This window comes from Diabrotica virgifera, chromosome 7 (genome assembly GCF_917563875.1).
Source record: "Diabrotica virgifera virgifera chromosome 7, PGI_DIABVI_V3a".
Classification (NCBI taxonomy): domain Eukaryota; kingdom Metazoa; phylum Arthropoda; class Insecta; order Coleoptera; family Chrysomelidae; genus Diabrotica; species Diabrotica virgifera.
In genome coordinates, this window is record NC_065449.1 from 96,352,571 (window position 1) to 96,376,475 (window position 23,905).

The 23,905-nt window shown below is 32.0% G+C and overlaps 1 protein-coding gene across 1 annotated transcript in view; it reads right to left on the bottom strand.

Annotated features, from left to right (window-relative positions):
* The window catches only part of LOC126887857 (dorsal root ganglia homeobox protein), a 405,607-nt gene that overhangs the window by 319,077 nt on the left and 62,625 nt on the right, over nt 1–23,905 (bottom strand). The window lies entirely within an intron of this gene.

Sequence of the window (23,905 nt, forward strand, 5' to 3'; positions counted from 1 at the left end):
GATCGGAATAATACCCACTTTCTGTCACTTAGTGTTACGTTTAGTAAATTTCCGACTTATTTCGTATGCTTTAAATGATGACGCACGGGTAAAGACTCGTGGACTCAACTGTTCCTCCGGAATTATAGTGAATTGAAAAATGCTTACGTTCCCAAAAACGCAGACGGAAAAATTTGTGATTACGAACAACAGTGCTAAGAATGGGAGAGATACATCACTGATCGTCTTCACGATGCTTCTCAAGAAATAGCTACACATACCAATACATTCTACCTGTGACAACGAGTTAGACAGACGTCCTAGTATACTGAAATCAGAAGTCAGAAAAGCAATACAGCCAGCCAAAAATAATAAAGCACCTGGACCAGATCAAATCCTTGCTGAGCTGTTAAACTTTTGGACGAAGAAAACATTACTTATATTGGATTTGACAAAAAAAAAATAAGTAATTGAATATAAAAGTTGACAATACTTTAAACGCGTTTTTCTCAAAACTGCTTTTTTTAAAGCCTGTAGACATTGTAATGCAAAAACTACTTGACCAACCCACCTGAAATTTTGTATACATTTTCTTTAGACATTCCTTGAGGTAGCACAGTCAAGATATTTTTTGTTTTATACTTATTTTTTGTTTAACAATAATAAATAAGTTGATTTTCACCCTTTTTGCAAAAAAATTCCTTGCTTTGACTTCTGAGTGATATGAAAAAGTGAAAATTTGATAAAACTAAAAAAACTCGACAGCGTTTCCTCGAGAAACTCATAAGCTAATAAAATATTTTTGAATCTTCTTTACCATGATCCAATGATGAGTTCTGATGTCCACCGCATAATTCGTTGTTTTTTTAGGTGTCTTTAAAAACTTGCCACCGTTGGCTTATTTTTCAATATTTTTCCTTGAATTTTTTCTTGAATAATCTATGAATTGTACTGAATATGCCTATTTAATTTAGAAATAAAATAGTTCTACCATACTTTAAAAAAATGTGCTTGAAACATTGATTTCAACCCCTACGGCTCCCCCTTAAGGATAGCTACGACACGATTTTGATAGGCAACCCATGCTAGAAATGTTTGTCTATGTATAAAATGTAATAAAAAAATTGTTTCATCCAGAAATTAGATGGGTGCAGGTCGTCCTATATTCGGATCCCGTACTATTAGTACTCTTTTTTATTAGTACCTGAATCAGATAGAATTTTCGAGTAAGCTTTTGTTACACGTCTTCAAGTAAATAATAATCGATATCAATGCAATTCGTTTTTAAACTTTAACGGCTATTAATTAAACTGGAGAATATAATGTCATATCTTAATTTTGGTCACCTCAAATTAAAGGTATGGTCATGTCGGTGGGTCCTTCTCACACAGATACAAAACATACCCATTTAAAATTAGACACGTACGTACATTATATAACCTACGCTGTCGGTCGTAGAGCATCGGTTAAATTAACAGCAAATTAATTCTGATTAAGTTAATTTAGTTAAGTTGATACGTGACATCATGATGCCAGCCAGTCGACATGTTTGCAATTACTCACAAATCTATCGGGTGGTCTGAACAATACAACAAGAAAAAAGGATTTTTCAATTTTAATTGCTCGTTAAGTGGTTGGCTGTGGAAGCTAGTCGAACGGTTAGATCTGATTTCTGAGAAATTAGACTGATTGTATTAAGGGAAATATAATTTGCCCATAGAGTTTAATTAATTTTAAAATTGAGTAAATTAAGCCGACGAATCGTTGTCTATAGCATTCTGAAATGTTCCGGATGTTCTGGGTGTGTGTATTAGAGGTATGCCATTTAGGCACCAACTTCGTGCTTTTTGTAGCATGTGTGGGCACTAGTGTTTAGATCTTCAGTTTACTGCTTTGATGATGGTGATGGTGGTAGGTCTTGAGTGCTTGAGAGGAGGGTAAAGAACAGAGAAGAAAGGGCTTAGCAAAAGAGTTCTTTTCAGATGATTTTTTAATTACTGACTCCATTCACAAAAATCACACAAAGCCTCCATGTCCGTGTGCAAAGCTCGAAGTGAGCTAGTATTCTTCTGAAACTATTTTCTTGTGGCATCTTGTTTTGCAATGTTTTTTATTTTGAGAACAATTTCTGAACTTGAAATCGAAACGTCAAATAAACATATTTTAAGTAAAACATTGTAGCTTACTTACAAAAAAAAATAATAAATCGGAGTAAGCTATTTACCTAAGATGGTAAAAAATAAGAGTTGCCTTTAGGCAGTCCATGTATTCGTCAGGGAGTTCGTTGCTCGAAGAGATAGTAAGGAAGAAAGAAAATGTAATGTTTGTTTAGGATGTCAACCTAAATTAAACCGACCAATATACCCCCTCCGTGGCTCAGTGGTAAGAGCGCCTACCTATGGATCGAAAAATCCGAAAGGTCGTGAGTTCGAATCTCACCAGGGTCAGAAATTTTTCGTTTATCATAAATTAATAAATGAAAATAGTTTCTGTCCTTGTGGGATCGGTACTCACCGGAGGGACCACAGACGTTCGGATACAATTAGCGTCTCTTTGCAAAGACAATGACGTTGACTTTGTAAATTAACCAGACACTTACTCAACACACACACTACACATGACACTAGGTACCTAACTGTAAAAATTTACCGTATTTACTATGCCAATGGCCATTAGTTGTCGAGGCATTAGCTAAATAAAAAAAAAACCGGCCAATATCAGAAATATAATTTAATTTTATACTGGATTTTAAACAAAATATAATATTAAAATGCATATGCCATTGCATTGGCAAATATTTATTGTACATAAAAAGTACGCGTTTCTTATTGGTCAAACAGGTCAGCCCTTAAAATAGGGAACCTGACCTGTGCAGAAAAATGTAAGCTCACGAGATTCTACACCACAGAGGATGTATGGCCACAGAGCTATACATAGAGCAACCTGTGGAAAATTTAATTTCCATTATAAAATGCAATACTCAGAATAGGTTACTGTTAGTATTTCCTATCAACAAATGGAAAAAGAATAGGTTCTTCTTCTTCTTCTTAATTCAGGCGAGACACGTTTATCTCTGGCATTTGGACATAAGGCCTTTGTAACATACCCTGTATTTTTGCATTAACTCCAATAAGTCTGGTGGACTCAATGAAGACCAACAGTTTCCTCATTGATAGTTTTAAGATCCCTTCTGGCTCAGTGCTTAGTGGACCAGTAAATTCCTGTTCCAGATCATTCAGCACATTGCAACGGCATAGGATGTATATGACAGTATTTTGTATAGGTGTTTTCTGAAACGACAATGTCCAGTCACCATTTCGCTGACCATTTTAATCCCTCGTGTATGATCTTTTTCACTGTTTGAGAGTTTTTTATTAATATTATCTATTATTTTTTTTGTCGAAAATTGCCCTTGAGTTGTTCCCCGTTAACCTTTATGATTCCACATTAGCCACTTCTGAACCTCGTTTCTTGCAGCATCTTTGATGATGCAAGATTAATGATGCCATGTAACGGTTCTGAGCATGGCCAAGAGAGTCTCTCCCTGTTTTGCCAACAAATATGTTAGTTCATTACCCATATTGATAAGCTATATTAAGACACTTTGTTGCCTTTGTTTTGTATTTTGCGTTGTTGGCTCTTTACGGCAAGAATGGATATCTGTATAAATGTAGATTCTCTTTGATGCTTTGGGGTCTCCATTCAGGATTTCATCAATGCATCTCCAAAGCAAAAACTTTAACCTGAAACACAGTTGTACATTGACCTAGGCTGTAGAATTGGTTATAATTAAATGTTTGCCCAAAGACTCCTAACCCGTTACCATGGGCAGTTTTGGATCGATCAGTGAACCAAATTAATTCCTCATTAATTTTTGGGAATTCTAATTCTGTACACAGGATATTAATCTTCTCAGTAAATAACACTACTGGTGTCATCATATCTGAATTCATCTGAAAGATGGATGCCTCAAGTATAGCTCAGTAGTATTTCGCATCGGTTGCTAAGGATATTGTTTTCAAAATTCTTCCTTGACGTGAAGAAGATCAAGATTCGAATCCCACCAGGGAATAATTTATTTAATTAATTAAAGAAGTTGTGAGATACTAAATTCTTGTGCTAAGCTCACATCAATCAATTCTGCAAGAAATAATTCTGGCTCACAAGCCATTCTGCAAGAAAAAATATTTGGAAAGCGAGGTCCATGAAGAAGAAGAACATCCTGGTTAAAAAACATCAGAACCTCGTGCAACAAAACATTTGTACAGCTATCCGAGCTGCTGCAGATAAGATAAAGATTGCCATGATGATCGCCAATATTCGCCAGTAATAGACACATCAATAAAAAGAGCACACATCAATTGAATGGACGAAATATAAAAGGTTAATTTTAAAACATTGAAAAATGTTCAGAGTATAATTCTGAATAGATGATTGTCTAAGGATTTGACCTTTTGACTCCATCCACCTGGTTTGATGTATTTATGTGAACTAGTTATTTAACATGTACTGCTTTTATGTTATTTTATCAGTTCTTTGACACTTTTTCCTCAATACAGGGTGTCTCCGGAAATAGTGCGTTCAAAAAAAAATTACATTGTTCTCCATATGAGTGAATTTTTATTTTCATAAATTTATATGACCTGGCAACATGGCGTAGAAGAACCTGTGACTGTGGAAATGTAATCTAATGGAACCCCTTGTTTATTTACTATTTCAGGTGTGATTTTTAGGGTTTTTTGTTGACATCCCTAGATGTAGGTACCTACCTGCAAAATAATTATTTCTTGCTTTAATATTGTGGCATTTTTGCTATGAATATCCGAATTAATTAAGGTTTTGGATTAAGGCTCGAAATTTTACATGAATTATAACTTATACTTAAGTAACTATGGTTCAATTCCTAAAATATAATTAACGATTTTAGGAAAATTGATTTGTTTCTAATGTTTTTCTGTGTGTGTGTGTGTGTTTTGTGTTTTATTGGCACTGGTTTTCACAACCAACTGGGCAGTCAATTTCATAATGATTTTCTAGACTATAACTTATCACTAACTCAGGGGAGTAATGTGTAGTGTGTGTGTTGAGTAAGTGTCTTGTTACTTTGCAAAGTCGACGTCATTGTCTTTGCAAAGAGACGCTAATTATTTTCGAATGTCTGCAGTCCCTCCGGTGAGTAACGATCCCACAAGGACAGAAACTATTTTCATTTATTAATTTATAATGAACGAAAGTTGTTTTTCTGAAATCTATTGACATATGGAATATTTTTAAACGAATTGATAAATGTCGAATCATTTACAATCAGTGGAGTCACTGAAGGTTTTCACCTCCGATTTCGTTGAACCTCCATCGATTTTCATGAAAATTGGTGAGTAATTAGAGGATACCTCAAGGAACAAAGGTGACATAATGCCAACTTGCTCTTTTACCCTGAGGGTGGATGCAACCCCTTCTCGGCGGTGAAAATTATTTTATTAAAAATAATACCATAAATCGATAGAGGGACAAATTATAAGCAAAATTTGTTACATCAAGTTATTAATATCAATCAACATTTTTTGAGTTATTAAAGACCAAAGAATTTATTTTTTCGTAAAAAATGCATGTTTTAAATCGGTTTTTCACGTATAACACAAAAACTAAAAGCTTTTACAGAATAGTTATTATTACTGAAATTGATGACAATAAAAAACTGAATACATTCCTCACTTAAAGAACTAAACTAATGTTAATTTAAAGTGAGTTATTTTGGCAATTGAATGTGTATTTTTTTCGACGAGTACTTAAAGCTAAGTATTCAAGCTTAAATAACGGGAAAACGATGCAATGTATAAAATATACCTGCCAATCATTTGTCAACGTACTTCAGAATACCTATTAAATGAGCTTCAGGACAAGTTAATAGCGTCAAAATTAAGCAAGTTATGATGAAAATAAAAGAACCCTTTCGAATTTTTTAGGAAAAAGTGAAAAATAAAACATACGCCATTTCCACAAAAATTAAAATTTATAATAATTCTTACAATAACTTCTTTACATTAGCATAAGTAATGCTTTCAATAATTTTGACCGGTTTAGAATGCATATTTTTGAAAAAAGGTATAATTTAAAAAATCGTAATTTTTCAAATTATTGTAATTTTCATATTCTTTTGATAACAACTCCAAAAATACTCAATATATAGTATAGTATAGTTGATCCAAAAGATGGCATAACCCAGACATCCAAAGTGAAAGTTATCCTTCAACACCAAATTGTTCTATATGGTCCACACAATGTCCAGAAAAAAGTCACACCATTTTGAGCGTCGGGTTTGGGGGGATAGGGGGGAGAAATCGGTAAATTCGTAGTTTTTTACGTGTTTCGTCAATATTTCTAAAACTATGAGGTTAAGCATGAACAACCCTCTATTCAAAATTGTTCTACATTAAATTTGAAATAAAAAAGGCCCTATGCATAATCTTTCTAAAATGCATGGTTCCCAAGTTACGGAGGTAGAATAGTATAACTGGTCCAAAAAAAGGCCTAACCCAAACATCCAAAGTAAAAGTTTTCCTCCAACACCAAATTGTTCTATATGGTCCACATAATGTTCAGAAAAAAGTCACACCATTTTGAGCGTCGGGTTTGGGGGGGAGAGGGGGGATAAATCGGTAAATATAAAAAGTATCGAAAACCTCCACTTTTCACCCTCCGTAACTCTGGAACCGTTGATTTTATAACAATTATGTGTAAAAGCTTTTTTGTTTTAAATTTTATGTAGAACATTTTTCTATAGAAGATTCTTTACGCTAAAGCATAGTTTTAGAAATATTGACGAAAAACTTAAAAAAACTACTAATTTACCGACTTCTCCCCCATCTCCCCCCCCCCCCAAACCGGACGCTCAAAATGGTGTAACCTTTTACTAAACAATATGTGGACCATATAGAACAATTTGGTGTTGAAGGAAAACTTTTACTTTGGATGTCTGGGTTAGGCCTTTTTTGAACCAATTATACTATACTACCTCCGTAACTTTGGAACCGTTCATTTTAGAAGGGTTATGCATAGGGCCTTTTTTATTTCAAATTTAATGTAGAAAAATTTTGTATAGAAGGTTGTTCATGCTAAACCGCATTGTTTTAGAAATATTGACGAAAAACATAAAAACTACGAATTTACAGATTTCTCCCCCCTCTCCCCCCCAAACCTGACGCTCAAAATGGTGTGACTTTTTTCTGAACATTATCTGGACCATATAGAATAATTTGGTGTTGGAGTATAACTTTCACTTTGGATGTCTGGGTTTGGGTCTAACTATATCATACTAATACGTAAAAAATGATGAATACCCAAATTTTAGTTTATTCTGTGTCAAATATTTTACCTCTTTCACTATTTCCATAGGGTAATAAATAACCGAGATAGAAACGTTTAAATCTTCAATTTTGCTGTAAAAACCATGCAACCGGGGCCATTTAACCTTTTATTTAAAAAAAGTGAGGGGTCTAAAAGATTAAATTCAACGTGGTTAAATAGCCCTTGGAATTAACTTCCAAACGGTTTTTAGATAAACCTGATATCTTAAAAATAAACAGAGTTATTAAAAAAACAACAACATTTTTTGGAAAAATTAAAAAAAAATTAATTTTGAAAAAGTTTTGGTGCATAAATTTTAATGCTATCAACATGTTCGGGAGCTCATTTAATAGATATTTTTAAGTACTTTGACAAATGTTTAAGTTTATGTTATAAAATGCATCATTTTCCCGTTATTTTAGCTTGAATACTTAGATTTTTTTTACTCGCCGAAAAAAATATATATTCAATTACCTATAACTCACTTTTAGTTAACACTAAAAGGTTTTTCTAGTGAGGGATTTATTTCATTTTTTATTAGCTTCAATTTTGGTAATATTAACTTTATTGCAAAAACTTATAGTTTTTGAGTTATTGATGAAAAATCGGTTAAAAACATGCATTTTTCTCAAGAAAACTTAAAATCTATGAATAAGAAACTAAATAAGAAACACTTTATCTTTTAACTAAACTAGTATTATGTATTTATTAAGCTTTATAGGTGTTGAATGGTTTTAACTAAATTACATAGTTTACAGTGGAAATTAAATAATACAACAGACAACGTTTAATAATTATTCTAATTTAGTTTTTAACATTATGCTCCGACTATCAGTAATCTGTGTACTTGTGGTCTAAAAGTTAAATTAAATGTTTGTACCTAATTGAAAATAATTTTTATAATAAATGTTAAAAGCTACCATGCATCGATACGACGAATCCAGTTGTTAGTAATGCCATAGTCAACTAAATTATGTCGGATAGTTTTGCAGCACCAAAAATGCGTTTCTGTAATTCAGCTTCTGTTTGGATTTTATGTCCGTTATCATACATTAACGATTTCAAATAATGTCTCCAAAAATAAAAATCTAATACATTGAATTCGGGACTCACGGTGGCCACAGAATTAGTCCATTCCATCAATCCCACGACGAGGATAAGTGGTATCCAAAAGATTTTTCACAGCTTTGGAAAAATGTGCTGGGGCTCCGTCGTGAAGAAACCACATTTGACGTCATGTTTACACGTCTTCAAGAAGTACCGGCAAAACATTTTGCAAAAAATCTATAGGCCTCTCCATTTAGTATTCTGGGTAATTCATAAAATATTGTACCCTTTACCCTTTCTGTATCCTTTACAAATTTCTCGTCGATAAGAACTACCTGTTCTTTTGGAATAAAACTAAATTACCCCAAATATCCAATGTCAATAACCTTGGTTTGTTTGATATTAGGGGACGAGGACAGGGTGAAAAAATGTAAACACTAGCCATTTGGTTGATATTTACATTTTTACTTTACTACCGACCAGATACAAATGACCTACAAACCTACTATTTTTAAATATGTCAACAAGCGATCTTTAGCTTTTGTGTTGCACGGTGTTGCCAGACTTCAATTTGCGTATCAAAATGTATTTTCGTTTTTGGTCAAACGGCTGAATTTAGAAAAAAAATATTATGAGACTTTTTTGTTCTACATTGTGCCTTCTATATATACCTTTAAGGAACGCACTATTTTCGGGGACACCCTGTATAATCAGAATTTGATTTAACAAAACCATTGCTTGGTTTAGATCTATAAATTAAAAAAATTAAAATGTTTGAGAATTATTTAATTAAAAAAATGTTTGAGTTGTTATTATCTTTTTGCTCATTACTATTTGGAAATCCTTGTCACACTTTTAATATTACCAGGTAGAATAAAGAACATGTTGGATTATGCTTAATTAATGTTTAAAACAAGAGTCCTTTTTGTTAAAATCACAAAAGCACGTAATTTTTCCAACTTCATGAGGATTATCAATTAAAAGTTCGAGTGTAAAAAGTCTATATTTTGAAGTCCATCCCTTTTAACCAATTTTGCCCGCTCTGATTTTTTGTTGTAAAAAATCACTAATCCTAATTCCGTTGAATGATTAAACAAATTAGTAATTAAGCATGGAAATACAAGAGTAAGTGGATTACAGCAGCCACAGCAGTAGTAGCAGCTCAGTAGCAACTGTCGAGGCCTAAAGCTATATACGAAATGCTCTCTTGCTTCCACTGGTTGGCTTTACGCTTTCTGTTTAGCTATCGGTCGCTTTCCGTGTGAATTCTGTTCGAAATACAGGGCCATACCGATTTGTGATAAAAAAGATTTACGCGTTGAAAATAAAAAAACCATCATAAATCAGCCATCAAATTTGCACAAAAATGTTTGAAAAAAAAAACACATGTACGAAACATTGGTTTTATTTCCTTATTACGCAAAAAAATTGTCTTCGAACGCATTTACACCAAATGTTCAAAATATTCTCCATTCATCTCAATACACTTTAAAAATCGTTTTTCGATCGAATTAATATTGCGAGCTAGCATCGCGATATTATGTTCTTTGGCGATATCTAGCTCGATTGTTATCCAATGTTTGGGATCTTCGGTCTTTTTCGATTGTACGCGCACAAAAATTCTGCTCTTAAGCATGCCCCAAATTAGGAAGAGAGAGTGTATCTCTCTTATCTTACACTCTCTCTAAAAGAGAGAGTGTAAGAGAGTTACAATTCTCTAAAAACTCTGAGTACTTTTTTTTTAATAACGGAGCAGTCGAAAAACAGAGGTCAACAATTCCTCGACAATAATTATTTCCTGCTCAAACCATAACTTCAGGAATTGACTTTCTTTTCCACAGGTATGCTTATTTACGCTACTAGTGCAGTCACTGAAGGTTTTCACCTCCGATTTCGTTCAACCTCCATCGATTTTCATGAAAATTGGTGATTAGTTAGAGAATACCCCAAAGAACAAAGGTGACATGATGCCAACTTGCGCTTTTACCCTGGGGGTGGATGACACCCTTTCTCGGGGGTGAAAATTGTTTTATTAAAAATAATAAAATAAATCGATAAAAGGACAAATTCTAAGCAAAATTTGTTATATCAAGTTATTAATATAAACCAATACTTTTTGAGTTATTACAGATCAAAGATTTTATTTTTTCGTAAAAAAATGCATCTTTTAAAGCTGTTTTTCACGTATATGTCAAAAACTATAAGCTTTGACAAAAAAGTTAATATTACCAAAATCGAAGATAATAAAAACTGAATACACTCCCCACTTAAAAAACTAAACTAATGTATATTTTTTTCGACCAGTTACTCAAATCTAAATATTCAAGCTTAAATAACGGGAAAACGATGCATTTTATAAAATATACCTGCTATACACTACTTGTCAAAGTACTTCAAAATACCTATCAAATGAGCTCCAGAAGAAGTTAATGGCATCAAAATTAGCAAGTTATGCTGAAAATAAGAGAACCCTTTCGATTTTTTTAGAAAAAAGAGAAAAATAAAATATACGCCATTTCCACAAAAATTAAATTTTTTAGTAATCCTTACAAGAATTTCATTATGTTACCATAAGTAATGATTTCAACAATTTTGACCGGTTTAGAAAGCATATTTTTGAAAAAAGATGTAATTTAAAAAAATCAGACTTTTTAAAATTATTGTAATTTTCATTTTCTTTTGATAATAACTCCAAAAATGCTAAATATACGTAAAAAATGATATTATAACCAAATTTTAGTTTTTTATGTATCAAATAGGGGACCATGTAACCGGGGCAATTTAACCTTTTATTTAAAAAAAGTAAGGGGTTTAGAAGGATTTTGACGTGGTTTCGAAGCCCTTGGAATTAACTTTCGAATGGTTTTTAGTTGAACCTGATATCGTAAAATTGATGGAATTATTTAAAAAACCACAACATTTTTTGGAAAAATTTTTATAACATAAATTTTGAAAAATTTTTGGAGCATTAATTTTAATGCTATCAAATTGTTAGGGGGCTCATTTGATAGATATTTTTAAGTACTTTGACAAATATTTAATAAGTTTATGTTATAGAATGCATCATTTTCCCGTAATTTAAGCTTGAATACTTAGATTTGGGTACTCGCCGAAAAAAATACGCATTCAATTACCTATACCTCACTTTTAGTTAACGTTAAGAGGTTTTTATAATAAGGGGTTTATTTCACTTTTCATTAGCTTCAATTTTTGTAATTATAACTTTTTTGTAAAAACTTATAGTTTTTGAGTTATTTATGAAAAATCGGTTAAAAACATGCATTTTTCTCACAAAAAATTTAAATCTTTGATGTTTAATAACTCAAAAAGTTTTGATTTATTTTAATATCTTTGTATAACAAATTTTGCTTAGATTTTGTACCTCTATCGAATTATGGGGTTATTTTTAATAAAATAATTTTCACCCCGAGAACAGGGTAAAAGCGCAAGTTGGCACCTCTAACCACCATGGAAATCGATGGAGGTTCAACGGAATCGGAGGTAATAGCTCATATCCACCTTCAGTGACTGCACTATACCATTAACCTGGAATTATGCTTCGTCACTGCACAAGATTTGCAATAGCTTCGCGATCCTGACAATAAAACTGTTTTAATAAAAACACACGTTTTTCTAAAAAGCGCGTGATACACACGCAATCTTTAAGTACGCGGGTTTAAAGATCGCGGACTTACTCGGCTCGCCGTCGGTGATACACGGCAGACTTAAAGTACGCGGTTTTAAAGATCGCGGTCGCCGTCGGTAGCAAAAAATTTAGAAACTGTCCTCGTGGTTAAAATTTTTATTTTCTGTGTACCTAATTTTGCTGAAATCTTATGTTTTTTAGTAGAGTTTGATTATTTTTTTGATCAGGTTTTGTTAAATAGAAGAATAATTTGATTTTTTAAAGTGTAGTAAGCAGTCAAAATCATGATATGAAGTATAGCACTTGTTTTTGATCTATTTTAATTTAATGCAAGGTAGGCATAAACAAACAAAATATCATAGATAAGATGGTAATATTTTCATCAGGAGGATAAAACAGCCTATAAATAATTAGGTTTACTCAAAAACAAATAATCAAAATAATTTAGTATAGTTTAAAATAGTGTTTAACGGTTTTCTCAAAACTTATAAAATGTAACTTGTCTCCTTTCAACAATAACCGATTGAATTATTTCTAGGCAATTTGCTTAATTAGTGAAAATATAAGTGTAACTTTAAACGCAATAACATGATGGCTCGAGGCTCGTGGCTCGTGGCAGTGATACACGTACGGGTTACGAGTAAGATTTCAAACTTGTTGGATCGACGGCGTACTTACTCGGAGGACTTAAAGTACGCGTACTTGCGGTGATACACGCGCGAAAAAGGTCGCGAGCCATAAGTTCGCGTACTTACTCGCGTGTGTATCACCCCTTAACGCGAACGTCCTTTACCATTTCACTCGAAAAGCAACGACTAAACGCACGAAAACACCAGTATTCAGTCGTCTCGAGGTCGACTAGAATATATACTGACTTTTGACTTATGGCCAATCAGACGTGTCGCTAGGTAACGCACGCTGACCACGGGATAGAGCATTGAACTTCGCGCATGCATCGTTTTCGAAGACACCAGCTGAGTTATGCCTACCCCGTATATAGATAATTAAGAATGTCAAAATGTTTATCCACGAAAATGTTCACAAAAAATATAATTGCTGTGAATAGTTTTTAGCCATACAACATCCTTTAAGTAAAATGGTATCATTTCAGCTCTGCTTCAGCATGGCATTGATATCTTAAGCCAGTAACATTATTTAAATTAAGATTTACCGCATAGTCCATTAAATGTTACATTTCTTTGTAGCAAAACATGGGAAATATAGGGTGCAATAAGATCAATGGGATGAGATGAATGATATATTGCCATATCTTTCCAGGATAGAAGCGTAGACTCTAATTGAGGCTATACTTAAACGCTTGGAAGCTTTTGAGCTTGGAAACAACACAACTGGTCAATATAATAAAGAGACGCAGGATGGAATGATTCGGTCACATAATGGGACACCCTGAGAAATATGAACTTTTGCATCTAATCATTCAGGGAAAGATCCAAAGGTACACGTGGTCTTGGTAAAAGAAGAACATTACGGCTGAAAAGTCTTTACAATCGTACGGAAAATGAACTACATCGTTATTCAGAGCTGCCGTCAATAAAGTTACGATAGCGAATACGATAGCCAACATGATATCCAACGATCAATAACGGAACTAGAAGAAGAACTTCTTGATCTTCAGCGAAGAATAATATCATCAGGTAGCCGTCACCGATTTTGATTCCCATACCTCAACATTTTTGTGTCCATTTTTGTAATGTCCCTTGCAGATAAATTCCAAATAAAGTAGAAGTAGGGGATAGGCAACATCCCTGTTTAATAAGATACTTCGTTACCCAAAATGCTTCTGAAAAGGATATAATAGATAAAATACAGAGTGGACCAAAGAAAACAGTCCACCTCGATACTTGGCAGTATTTATTAGATTTTAAGGAAATGACGAAACAGGTTAATGTTTGATCCAAGGGGGACAGATTTTTACGTTACATTCATCTGTCATTTGTCAAACCCTCCCTTCCACTTCCCCCACCCCTTATTTTTAAATAAGGAATAGGGGTCGCGTGCTAGCTCATTTGAAAGATTATTCAGTTCTCTGTTCAGTAATATTAACATTGACATAATTATTTATACAGGGTGTCCAAGAAAAATTATTTTGAATTAAATTAATTGACAAAAAAAGAAGAATGTATATAATTTATTTAACTCAAAAGAAATTCTACTGCTGAAAACATTCTAAAACAGAAAACAAAAAAATCTTTATTTGATAAATAAACATTGTTTTTTGCTTAAATTCAATATTCAACCTACCAAGAGGCAGATGGGTGGCAGCTTGAACATTGAAATTAAGCGAAAAGCAATGTTTATTTATCAAAAAATATTGTTTTCTGTTTTGTGACAGCAATAGAATGTATTTTGAATTAAATAAATTACATACATTCTTCTTTTTGTGTCAATTAATTTAATTAAAAATTTTTTTTCTTGGACACCCTGTATAAATAATTATATTAATGTTTATATTACTGAATAGAGAATTGAATAACCTTTCAAATAAGCTAGCACACGACCCCTATTCCCTATTTAAAAATAAGGGGTGGGGAAGTGGAAGGGAGGGGGTTGACAAATGACAGATTTATGTACCGTAAAAATATCACATTTCATCATTTCCTTAAAATCTAATAAATACTGCCAAATATCGGAGTGGACTGTTTTCTTTGTCAAACTCTGTATATCGAAAACTTAGAGATTTTATATTCAACATGGACATGTAACTTTCTTATGGCAGGAACATGTTAAAAAAAATAACAATGAAATTTGTGCTCCCCATAAAAAAATTATGGGAGTTTTGTTCCCTTAAAACCCCCATTCCAAATGTTTGTGTGCGTTCCAATTAAATTATTATTGCGGTACCATTAGTTATACACAATACTTCTTAGTACTTTTTGGATCAGCCAGTTTTTATCGAGATGCTGCTTATTTTTAATATGTTTGTAAATTATAAATAAATTTTCATATTATTACCAGGTCTATATTATAATATTACTTAACCATTTACAAAAAAATATATAGTGGATTTTCTCCATATTTCTTAATAAAAACTGGCTTATCGATATCGAAAAATATTAAGAGGCAAAAAAGTTTTAAAAACATTTTGTTTACCTAATAGTACCACAATCATAAAAATAGAACGTACGCAAACATTTGGAAGGACGGGATTTAAATTTAAGGCAACAAAACCCTCATAAAATTTTTATGAGGTGCACAAGTTTCGCTGTTTTTTTTTTTAGATTTTCCTGACATAAGAATGCCACTTGTCAAAACTTCAAAGGGCTGAAACTTTTTATATGATCGCATTTGTTTTAGGGTAAGTTAGGTTCAATTAAACTATTTTGGTCCCAAAATATGTGATTTAATTTAAGACCTACCTTTTTGTTGCGCCCTGTATATAATAAGGTGTAATATACCTTATACATTTTAAACTACCTAGATTTTGCCTGTACGTGAATACCGATCTCCGATTTATGAAACGAGTAGTCATAAATTGAGTTATCTGTTACAATTAAGTAACAGACCGATGGGAATATTATAAAAATTATAAAAGGAATTAATAGAAAATTCTATAAATATAGAATTTTTTAAAATATTGATGCTAATCGTGGTTTGTCCCGTTAAGTTAGCGATTCGGTATATTACCCTGTAGGGTCTGTAAGTTGATCATAGGGGCTTCTAGGTAATTCTATTAGAGAGTGGATGTGTATCCCTTAGTGTGGGCTCAGTCTCTCTCCACGTTAACGAATTAGACCCTAATCATACGTATGCAATGTAATTTTCACAAGAGTCTAGATTACCGAGGTCAGAAATATTGAGACGTTGTTGCCAATTTCAGTGGAAAGCAGCTTGAAATTGGCACTAATAATATCTATACATTAATGTTACTTTTGCATAATTGTAATATTAAAAATATCTAAAAATATGTTTATATCATAATATTGAAATAATCGTAAATTTTTAACCAAATTATGAATTAATTAATGAAAGTTGGTTTCATGAAGGGGACTTTCATTTTATATGGGTATTTCATTTTATAGGTATGCAAACACTAGGAATAACCTAAAAATTATCAGTAGTAATTGCACAAGAGCTCTAAAATTCTCTATTAATTTTAGAGATCGAGTGCAATTTGTTGCGATTATTTCATGAATAAAACTGTTCAAAACCAAAATTTTATTGTAATTTATTTATGTAAGTACAAATTAATACAATTAAACACACAGTTGTTATAAATATTTTACGGTTGAAAGTCATCACTTTTATAATTTTTAAAACATTAATTGTCATTAATGTTACTGAATGTATTTTTTCATAGCAACGAAGGGCATCTGACGCAACATACTTGACGACGGTAAATTATCAAAAATTATCAATTTAATTTAGATTTCTGTAGCTTTCTATTGGTCAGAATCTCCTATGAATGAAATAATCAAAAATATTTATTGGTTTTTTCAGGATTCGAAAAAAATTAACACAATGTCCGTGGTAATATATTCCAAATCTATCTTGGTCATACAACGCACTCAGTCGAATAGAATATTGTCAGCATATTGACAGTCAGACAGTGACAATCAGTGACAATTTTAAATATTTGACATGGCATCGGGAATATTTTGAGTTGTTGATTAAATATTATTGATAGTGTATGTGATAGATAATTGATTTAAGACGTGAACTTAATAAAACGTTATTTATTGTTTATTATTTATGGAAGATCCAAAGCAGAGAATACACCAGGATATATTCAGTGATCCAAGTATTTTTTCTTAAAGATGTTCAAAATCGTAAGCGTTTCATAGTAACATTATACCTACGATTAAAAAACCACTTTATCACTTTTCCTCTTTTCTCGATTGATTATTAGTTTTTGTTGTACAGTAGATAAATTATTACAATCACTGAATACATAGTTAGTGAAAAAATTATCATATTAATTAACTGAATTAATAATTATACAAGTAACAGTTATCCAAGAACATTCAAAAGCCATCTTTAAAGTTAATGATGACATTGTCAAGTAAAGTATACATATCCATACCAGTGAGAATTTTACTACACGTAATTTGCCGTGTAAAGACAGAAAAAGTAGGGATAGCCGTAAAATATTTGCGAATTATGTACCGATGGCCTTAGTTCAGAACTCTTCTACCTTTCGGTGTGAGTTATTATTATATTAAATTTATTTGACATTAATTGCAAATACCGTTAACTTAACTTTTGGCTGATAATATCAAAGTACCCTGAATTTATAATTAAGCCATTGAGCCATCCGACAACAACGAATAAACACTTTGCGACTGAAGTCTTGTAGCCGATACTGTACAATTTCCACGTTATCTCCGAACGCCACGGGCGCCCCTTCCCAGGATTTTTGGGCATTAGCACAAGGAGAAATGGATTTCCGAACTGAGGGACTCGGATTTGATGCTTTACATCGCGCCTAGCAAGGAATTATCTGTCAAATGAAAATGACGTTTGTCTTTGATTGAGTGAACAGACGCTGTATCAGAAATTAGCTTACGGTAATGCGGTATACCAAGAGGGTAAGATTAAAAACGGAGGATATAAAGTATATTATACCGAAAAAAAATCAATGGAAATTCCTTCAGTAAAATATAAGTATTGTTGTATTAATATACAAAAAAGAAGTCCACATTATTTGTCAAAATAAACGATACTAAAAGTGAACATTGTATTTAATTTCTTATTCATGTGCCGTGCTTGATTATCGAGCGTTGGTTATCAAATTGGCTATAGTAATTTTGTTGACGGCAGCTCGGAAAAGGAATGCAGAGTCTCTGTTAAACCATTCTCTAAGGTTTCTGCCATGACGTTCTTCTTCGACCTGGCTCTCTTCTTCCATCTACCTTGCCTTGTATTATTAAATGGGGTATATTATGTAATGAGCGCGCTAATAACCTTATTACCGGCAGAATAACGCAAAAGATGGAAACCATAATACATTGCGAAGTAAAGAGAGATGAATCAGAGGTGAAAATTATCGGTATGTATAAATGTATAAATTAACATTACATTACAGAGTTTCCCACCTTTAGACGTCTGTGACGAGAGTATTTTATAAAATTCTCCTGTCACAGTGACAGTTGTCATATTCCTTCGATAAGTTATTTGCGTATAAAGGTAATGAATTCAATAATATTAGTCCAGGAACCGAAGCTTTTCACCTCGCAATTTTTACAGAATGGATCGATTTGCTTGAAAATTTGAGAATAAGTAGTGGATAGTCCAAGGATCAAAATCTATATCATGCCAAAAGGCGCCTTTACCATGGGGGTGGTTGCCACCCCATGTCGGGGGTGGAAATTTTTTATTATATTTTGATCGCAAAAGTTGGTAAAAACGTTCATTCTAAGCAAAAAACGTTCTATACATTTTTTTGATAAAATTAACAGTTTTCGATTTATTCGATATCGAAGGTGTTAGTTTTATATCGAAAAAATCAATGTTTTTCGATATATACTCATTTACCATTCACTCAATTTTTGCCGTAGAAAAAATTTTTTGAAACCAAGTTCTTGGGAGGTAAATAACCTACAGTTTCATATTAAAACATTTTTTTGTATATCTGATGCTAATCTTTCTATTCTGAAGTAAATGGCTTTTTTTACCAAACTACAAAAAGTCGTTATTCGCTTTTCACTCCAATTTTTTTAAAAACTAATCATTCTAAGCCAGTCAATTAACCTTCTAGAATATATTAATAATACATAAGTAAAGAAGAATGAATAAGGCCAATGACTAAAAACACCGCTAACTTACATTATTATGCTTCCAATTGGATTTCTCCTTTTTTTTTCAAAAATATATATTGATTTTTTAACCGTAGCCTTTTTAGTTTTTATCTTAGAAAGTTTGGTGAAAAAGAATTTTGTAGTTTTTATAAGGTCTATAAGGCTATTAATATTAAATCCTTTTAAAATCCTCAGTCGTAAAAAGTGGTGACTTTGAAAGGGTTGGTAAAGGTGGTTTTGCATGTTATTACCAGTTTTAATTGTCAATAGCTCACTTAATTTTTACCGTAGAAAAAATTTTGGCAAAGCAATTTCTTAGGAATGAAATAAGCTATAATTTCATATTTAAACATTTTTTCGTATCTCTGATGCTAATGTTTCTATTCTGAAGAAAAGTCAATTTTTTATCAAACTCCAAAAATTCGTTATTCGCTTTTGACTTCTTTTTTTTTAACTAATTATTCTAAGCTGGTTAAACTGCTAAAACCTATTAATTATACATAAATAAAGAAGACCAAATAAGGTCAATGACTAATTTTCATTAGGGTGGTAATAAGGGGTTTGCTTCCGATCACTTTTTTACTGAAAAAATAGGGACTGACATTCTATTCATTATATGCCACTTAATTTTTGAGCTAAAGACTTGTTTCTTATTTCTGGAGATAGATATTTTTACATACTTCAAATTAGTTTAAGCATTTTATCCTCGAAAAATGCATATTTTTCCCGTTTTTTGATTTTGATACCACAATATTTAGCATTTGACGAAGAAGAGCTAACATATAATAAAGTATAGCTCTATTACTATTGATTTTAAAGAAAATCTAAAAAAACGGTTTTGTTGTTTTTTTTTACAAGGTACATTTTTGTTAAGTAAAGTTGTTTTGATAAAACGAAAGCTTTTTGAGTTATTTGCAGAAAACTGATTAAAAACATTGATTTTTTCGATATAAAACTAACACTTTCGATAGCGAATAAGTCGAAAACTATTAATTTTATCAAAAAATGTATAGAACGTTTTTTGCTTAGAATGAATGTTTTACCAACTTTTGCGGTCAAAATATAATAAAAAATTTCCACCCCCGACATGGGGTGGCAACCAGCCCCATGGTAAAAGCGCCGTTCGGCATCATATAGATTTTGATCGTTGGACTATCCACTACTTATTCTCGAATTTTCAAGCAAATCGATCCATTCTGTCAAAATTGCGAGGTTTTGTTATATTTTAAGCTTCATTACTTGGACTATATTATGTATTTTAAACAACATTCAATAATTTATGTGTTTAAAATACAAAATCTTATTGAATCCATTAGGAACTTTTAAACGCAAATAACTTGAAAACTACTTACTCTATCGCATTCAGACGGAAGGATGATATTTACGTAAAAAAAACGAAGAGTAAAAAACATGCTGAAATGATTATCACGACAGTGGCGTAGATTTTGAAGGGAAAAAGGGGAAAATTAAGTATATATCCCTACAGCACGCCTCTGGTAACAGCGGAAAACTATCTTTTAACTCTAGTTAAAGTATCCTAACATGTGTAAACTGTTTGTCAAGATTGAACACAAAATATTGGAAGGTGTTAAAACAATGATCTAAAATCATTTTAGAATATTTGTAAAAAAACACTCTGTATCTCGGCAAGGGGGAATATTTTATTTAAGTATTTTAGGTTAAATCTTCGAATTTATAAATTAATAAATGAAAAATAGTTTCTGTCCTTGTGGGATCGGTACTCACTGGAGGGACCGCAGACGTTCGGAAACAATTAGCGTCTCTTTGCAAAGACAATGACGTCGACTTGCAAAGTAACAAGACACTTACTCAACACACACACTACACATTACTCCCCTGACTTAGTGATAAGTTATACAATTACATGGCTAAAGGTTCTAGTTCTAAACCAAAGCCAGAATCAGAGAAAAAAAAAATCTTCGAATTTTGTGCTAAGGTTTCTCCAGTTACTATATAGACAATTTTTAATGAAAAACCCTGTATATTTGTCCTTTGCTAAACTGTTTTTATTTTTTGTCACACTATGGTGTTCTTGTTTTCCTTTTCCGTGCCTTGTCGATACCGTTGCTCCATCACTTTCTATTTTTTTAGCTAGTTTTTTAACTACCTTTGCTTATTTTTCCAGTCTGTCTTTTTCTCGTTTCCATGTCCATATTTCCTGTCGATTCATTTCATGGTCAATATTAGCATGCTTTCCTTTTGTTCTTTCGTGCTTTGCATAGTCTCCTCATTCACGTTACGAAGAATAATTATCGACTGCTGTGAATAATTGGACCGCGTTATGCATAACTCGACCAAGCGCCACTTTTACCTCTTTGAGAAAAATGAATTTAAGTTTATGGCTTTCTGAAAAATCTATTTAACATTTTGAAAATTTGATTCTTAGATATATTCTTAAAAACGGTAAAGCAAATTTTGTTGTATTATTATTTGAAGTTTTAAAATGATATTTTAGCTGATATAGACAGAAATGCCGTTTGATCGCGTATTGCTTTTTTCATTATTAACATTTTAATAATTTGCATAAGTCGTTTACTAACCAAAACTGTTGCTTGGGAGGTTTATGCAAATTAAAACATGCGGTTTATAGAATATTCTTATTGTTTTATGACAAAACTACATTGTGAAACTAAACATAACAACAGTGTTGTTTCATAAGATAGTTACCATCTTATGAAACTGTAGTCTGATATAAAAACAAAAAATGCTATAAGACATTACTAAAGTTCATCATCTTCAAGATTAAAATCAAAAGGTCCATTCAACCCATCTATGTATATCATCTTCCATATTTGGATCGCCAGTCAATTTTTTGTAAAACTCTTTGGCATCTTTTGTAATAAGGCTAAGCAAAAATTTTAGATCCTCAAGTTTTTTATCTGGTATTGGCTTCCCATCTGGCCATAGCAACACAAGTGATTCTTTAAAATTTTGATAAAATTGTGATGATGGTCTTCCACGTTTCTTTTGTAGACTTATCTCACGAGCTTCTTCGTGGAAAGAATATTTAACAAAAATTTTTTCTCGGCAAAATTTTTTCTTTTCTGAGTTTAATCTCTTTTGGGAATTTTCTTTTTCTCCCGTTTTTTGGTCGGCCCTGATTTTTTTTTTTTTTAGATTTTACGCCATTTTTTTCTCCATCATTTTCTTCTTTATCAGACTGCTCCATCTCTACTATATTGTTATCTTCATTAATACCTCTGTTGACAAAATTTAAATCTTGACGATATTCTTGCCGACCTGACGATATTCTTCTTGATTTGGATTATCGTCCATTAGGTACTCTTACATTATGTCACCTATTTGATTTTTCTTGTTTGAATATGCATCCGAATTACTTTCTTCCTACAAATAAAGTAAATGAAAATTTAGAAAGCTGCCGTTTATTTAACTTTTTTATACCTCAAAAATTATGTCTGGTAATTTTAGATTAAATTCCACTTCCCGAACCAATTGTAAATCGCTGTAAATCTTTGGGAAAACAGCTGCTTTATGAGCGCTTTCTTCCTATAAAAATAACAATAAGTAAAAATTAACAAAACTTATTTAAAAATTAAAACTTATAATAATATACCTCTAATACCTCACTAATATCTGTTGCTGAGTTAAAATCAACTTCCTCTAAGGGTTCTAAGTTGGTATAAGTCTTAAGCGAACTTGTTTCTTGATGAATACCTTCTTCCTATAAATAAAGTAAATAAAGATAAACAAAACTACTGTAAAAATTTAAGTTTTTAATTTATACCTCAAAAATAATGTCTGGTAATTTTTACAATACCTTCTTGCTTAAACTTATCTTCTCCTCATTTGTTATTTCTCGAGCACGCTTTAAAATTAGAGTAGTCCTCTGCAACATATTTACACACTTTTAAACACAGCTTTTATAAAAAAAAAAATAACGCGACACTTCTTAATTATTGCTCAACAGACTGAACTGAATTAAAAAAATTAACAAAACGAAAACAATGCTGTCAAAATGGCGCCGACTTCCGTTTTTGCATAAGGCGACCAAGCGCCAATAATATTATGTCGCATAGTCTTATTATGCTAAATCTAAGTCGCTTATACTTCGTCTAATATACTTACCGTTGTACTTCATCCGCGTCATAGCCCGTGACGTCACATGATACCAACACGAAATATTTAGGCGGTAGGTTTGTTCTTTTTTTAGAATAATTTTGCCGAGTACACTGGAATTACAGCCACTAGACATATTGGAGTGGAGAGTCGTGTTTGATGTTATTCGATAGGTTCTTGAAAAATATTAAATACGTATTTTTTTGGTCTTTTATTTGGAAGTGTATTTCTCGAGATATTAGACCGTTATTATATACCTACGCGTAGAAACAATATTTGAAGATTTCTATTAATGTTAACATAAAGAAATACACAATAATATGTTTCATTTAATTTGTATAAATGGATTATAAGGCATTTTTATGAAGCACATTTGTTCGGAACACACTGTAACTGTAATCGAACGAAGGTGATATTTTGGCATAAATTAGTAACATTTATTTGACAGTGGCGGTGATGACACTTCATATTTGTTTTTATTCTTTACTATAAGTATTTATTTTATTATATTTATTGTTTTTATTATTTATTTTAACGTAAGATTATAACTTAATTCTTCTTTTCTATTTCTAAAGTTTTTATTTATTTACATTGAATATTAATTTGTTTTGTTGTATAATCCACTTCCGCAAAAATTATGTGATATATTTGGTTTAAAATGAATTCAAGAATTTTGTGTAATTGGGCAACAATGTCAACTTAGATCTCTGAGGTAGATAATGACGTGCAACGGTAAGTATATTAGACGGACTGTAGTCGGGTATTGTCAAATGTTTACTCACACTTAGTCGATTTTACACACACTTAGTGGACTTACTTAGCTAAAAGTAAAATATTTTCCAAAATACAGATTTCTAGGCTTTGGTGATTTTTTCCCAAATAGGTAACGTCATTACGCGATAGATGGCAGCACTATTTCAATAAACTTGAATTTGGCGCTTAGTTGAGTTATGCATAACGCGACGCGGTCCAATTGTGAATTCATAATGCAATATCCGTTGTAAGCAAAATTCATATTCTACTCGATTACAACCGT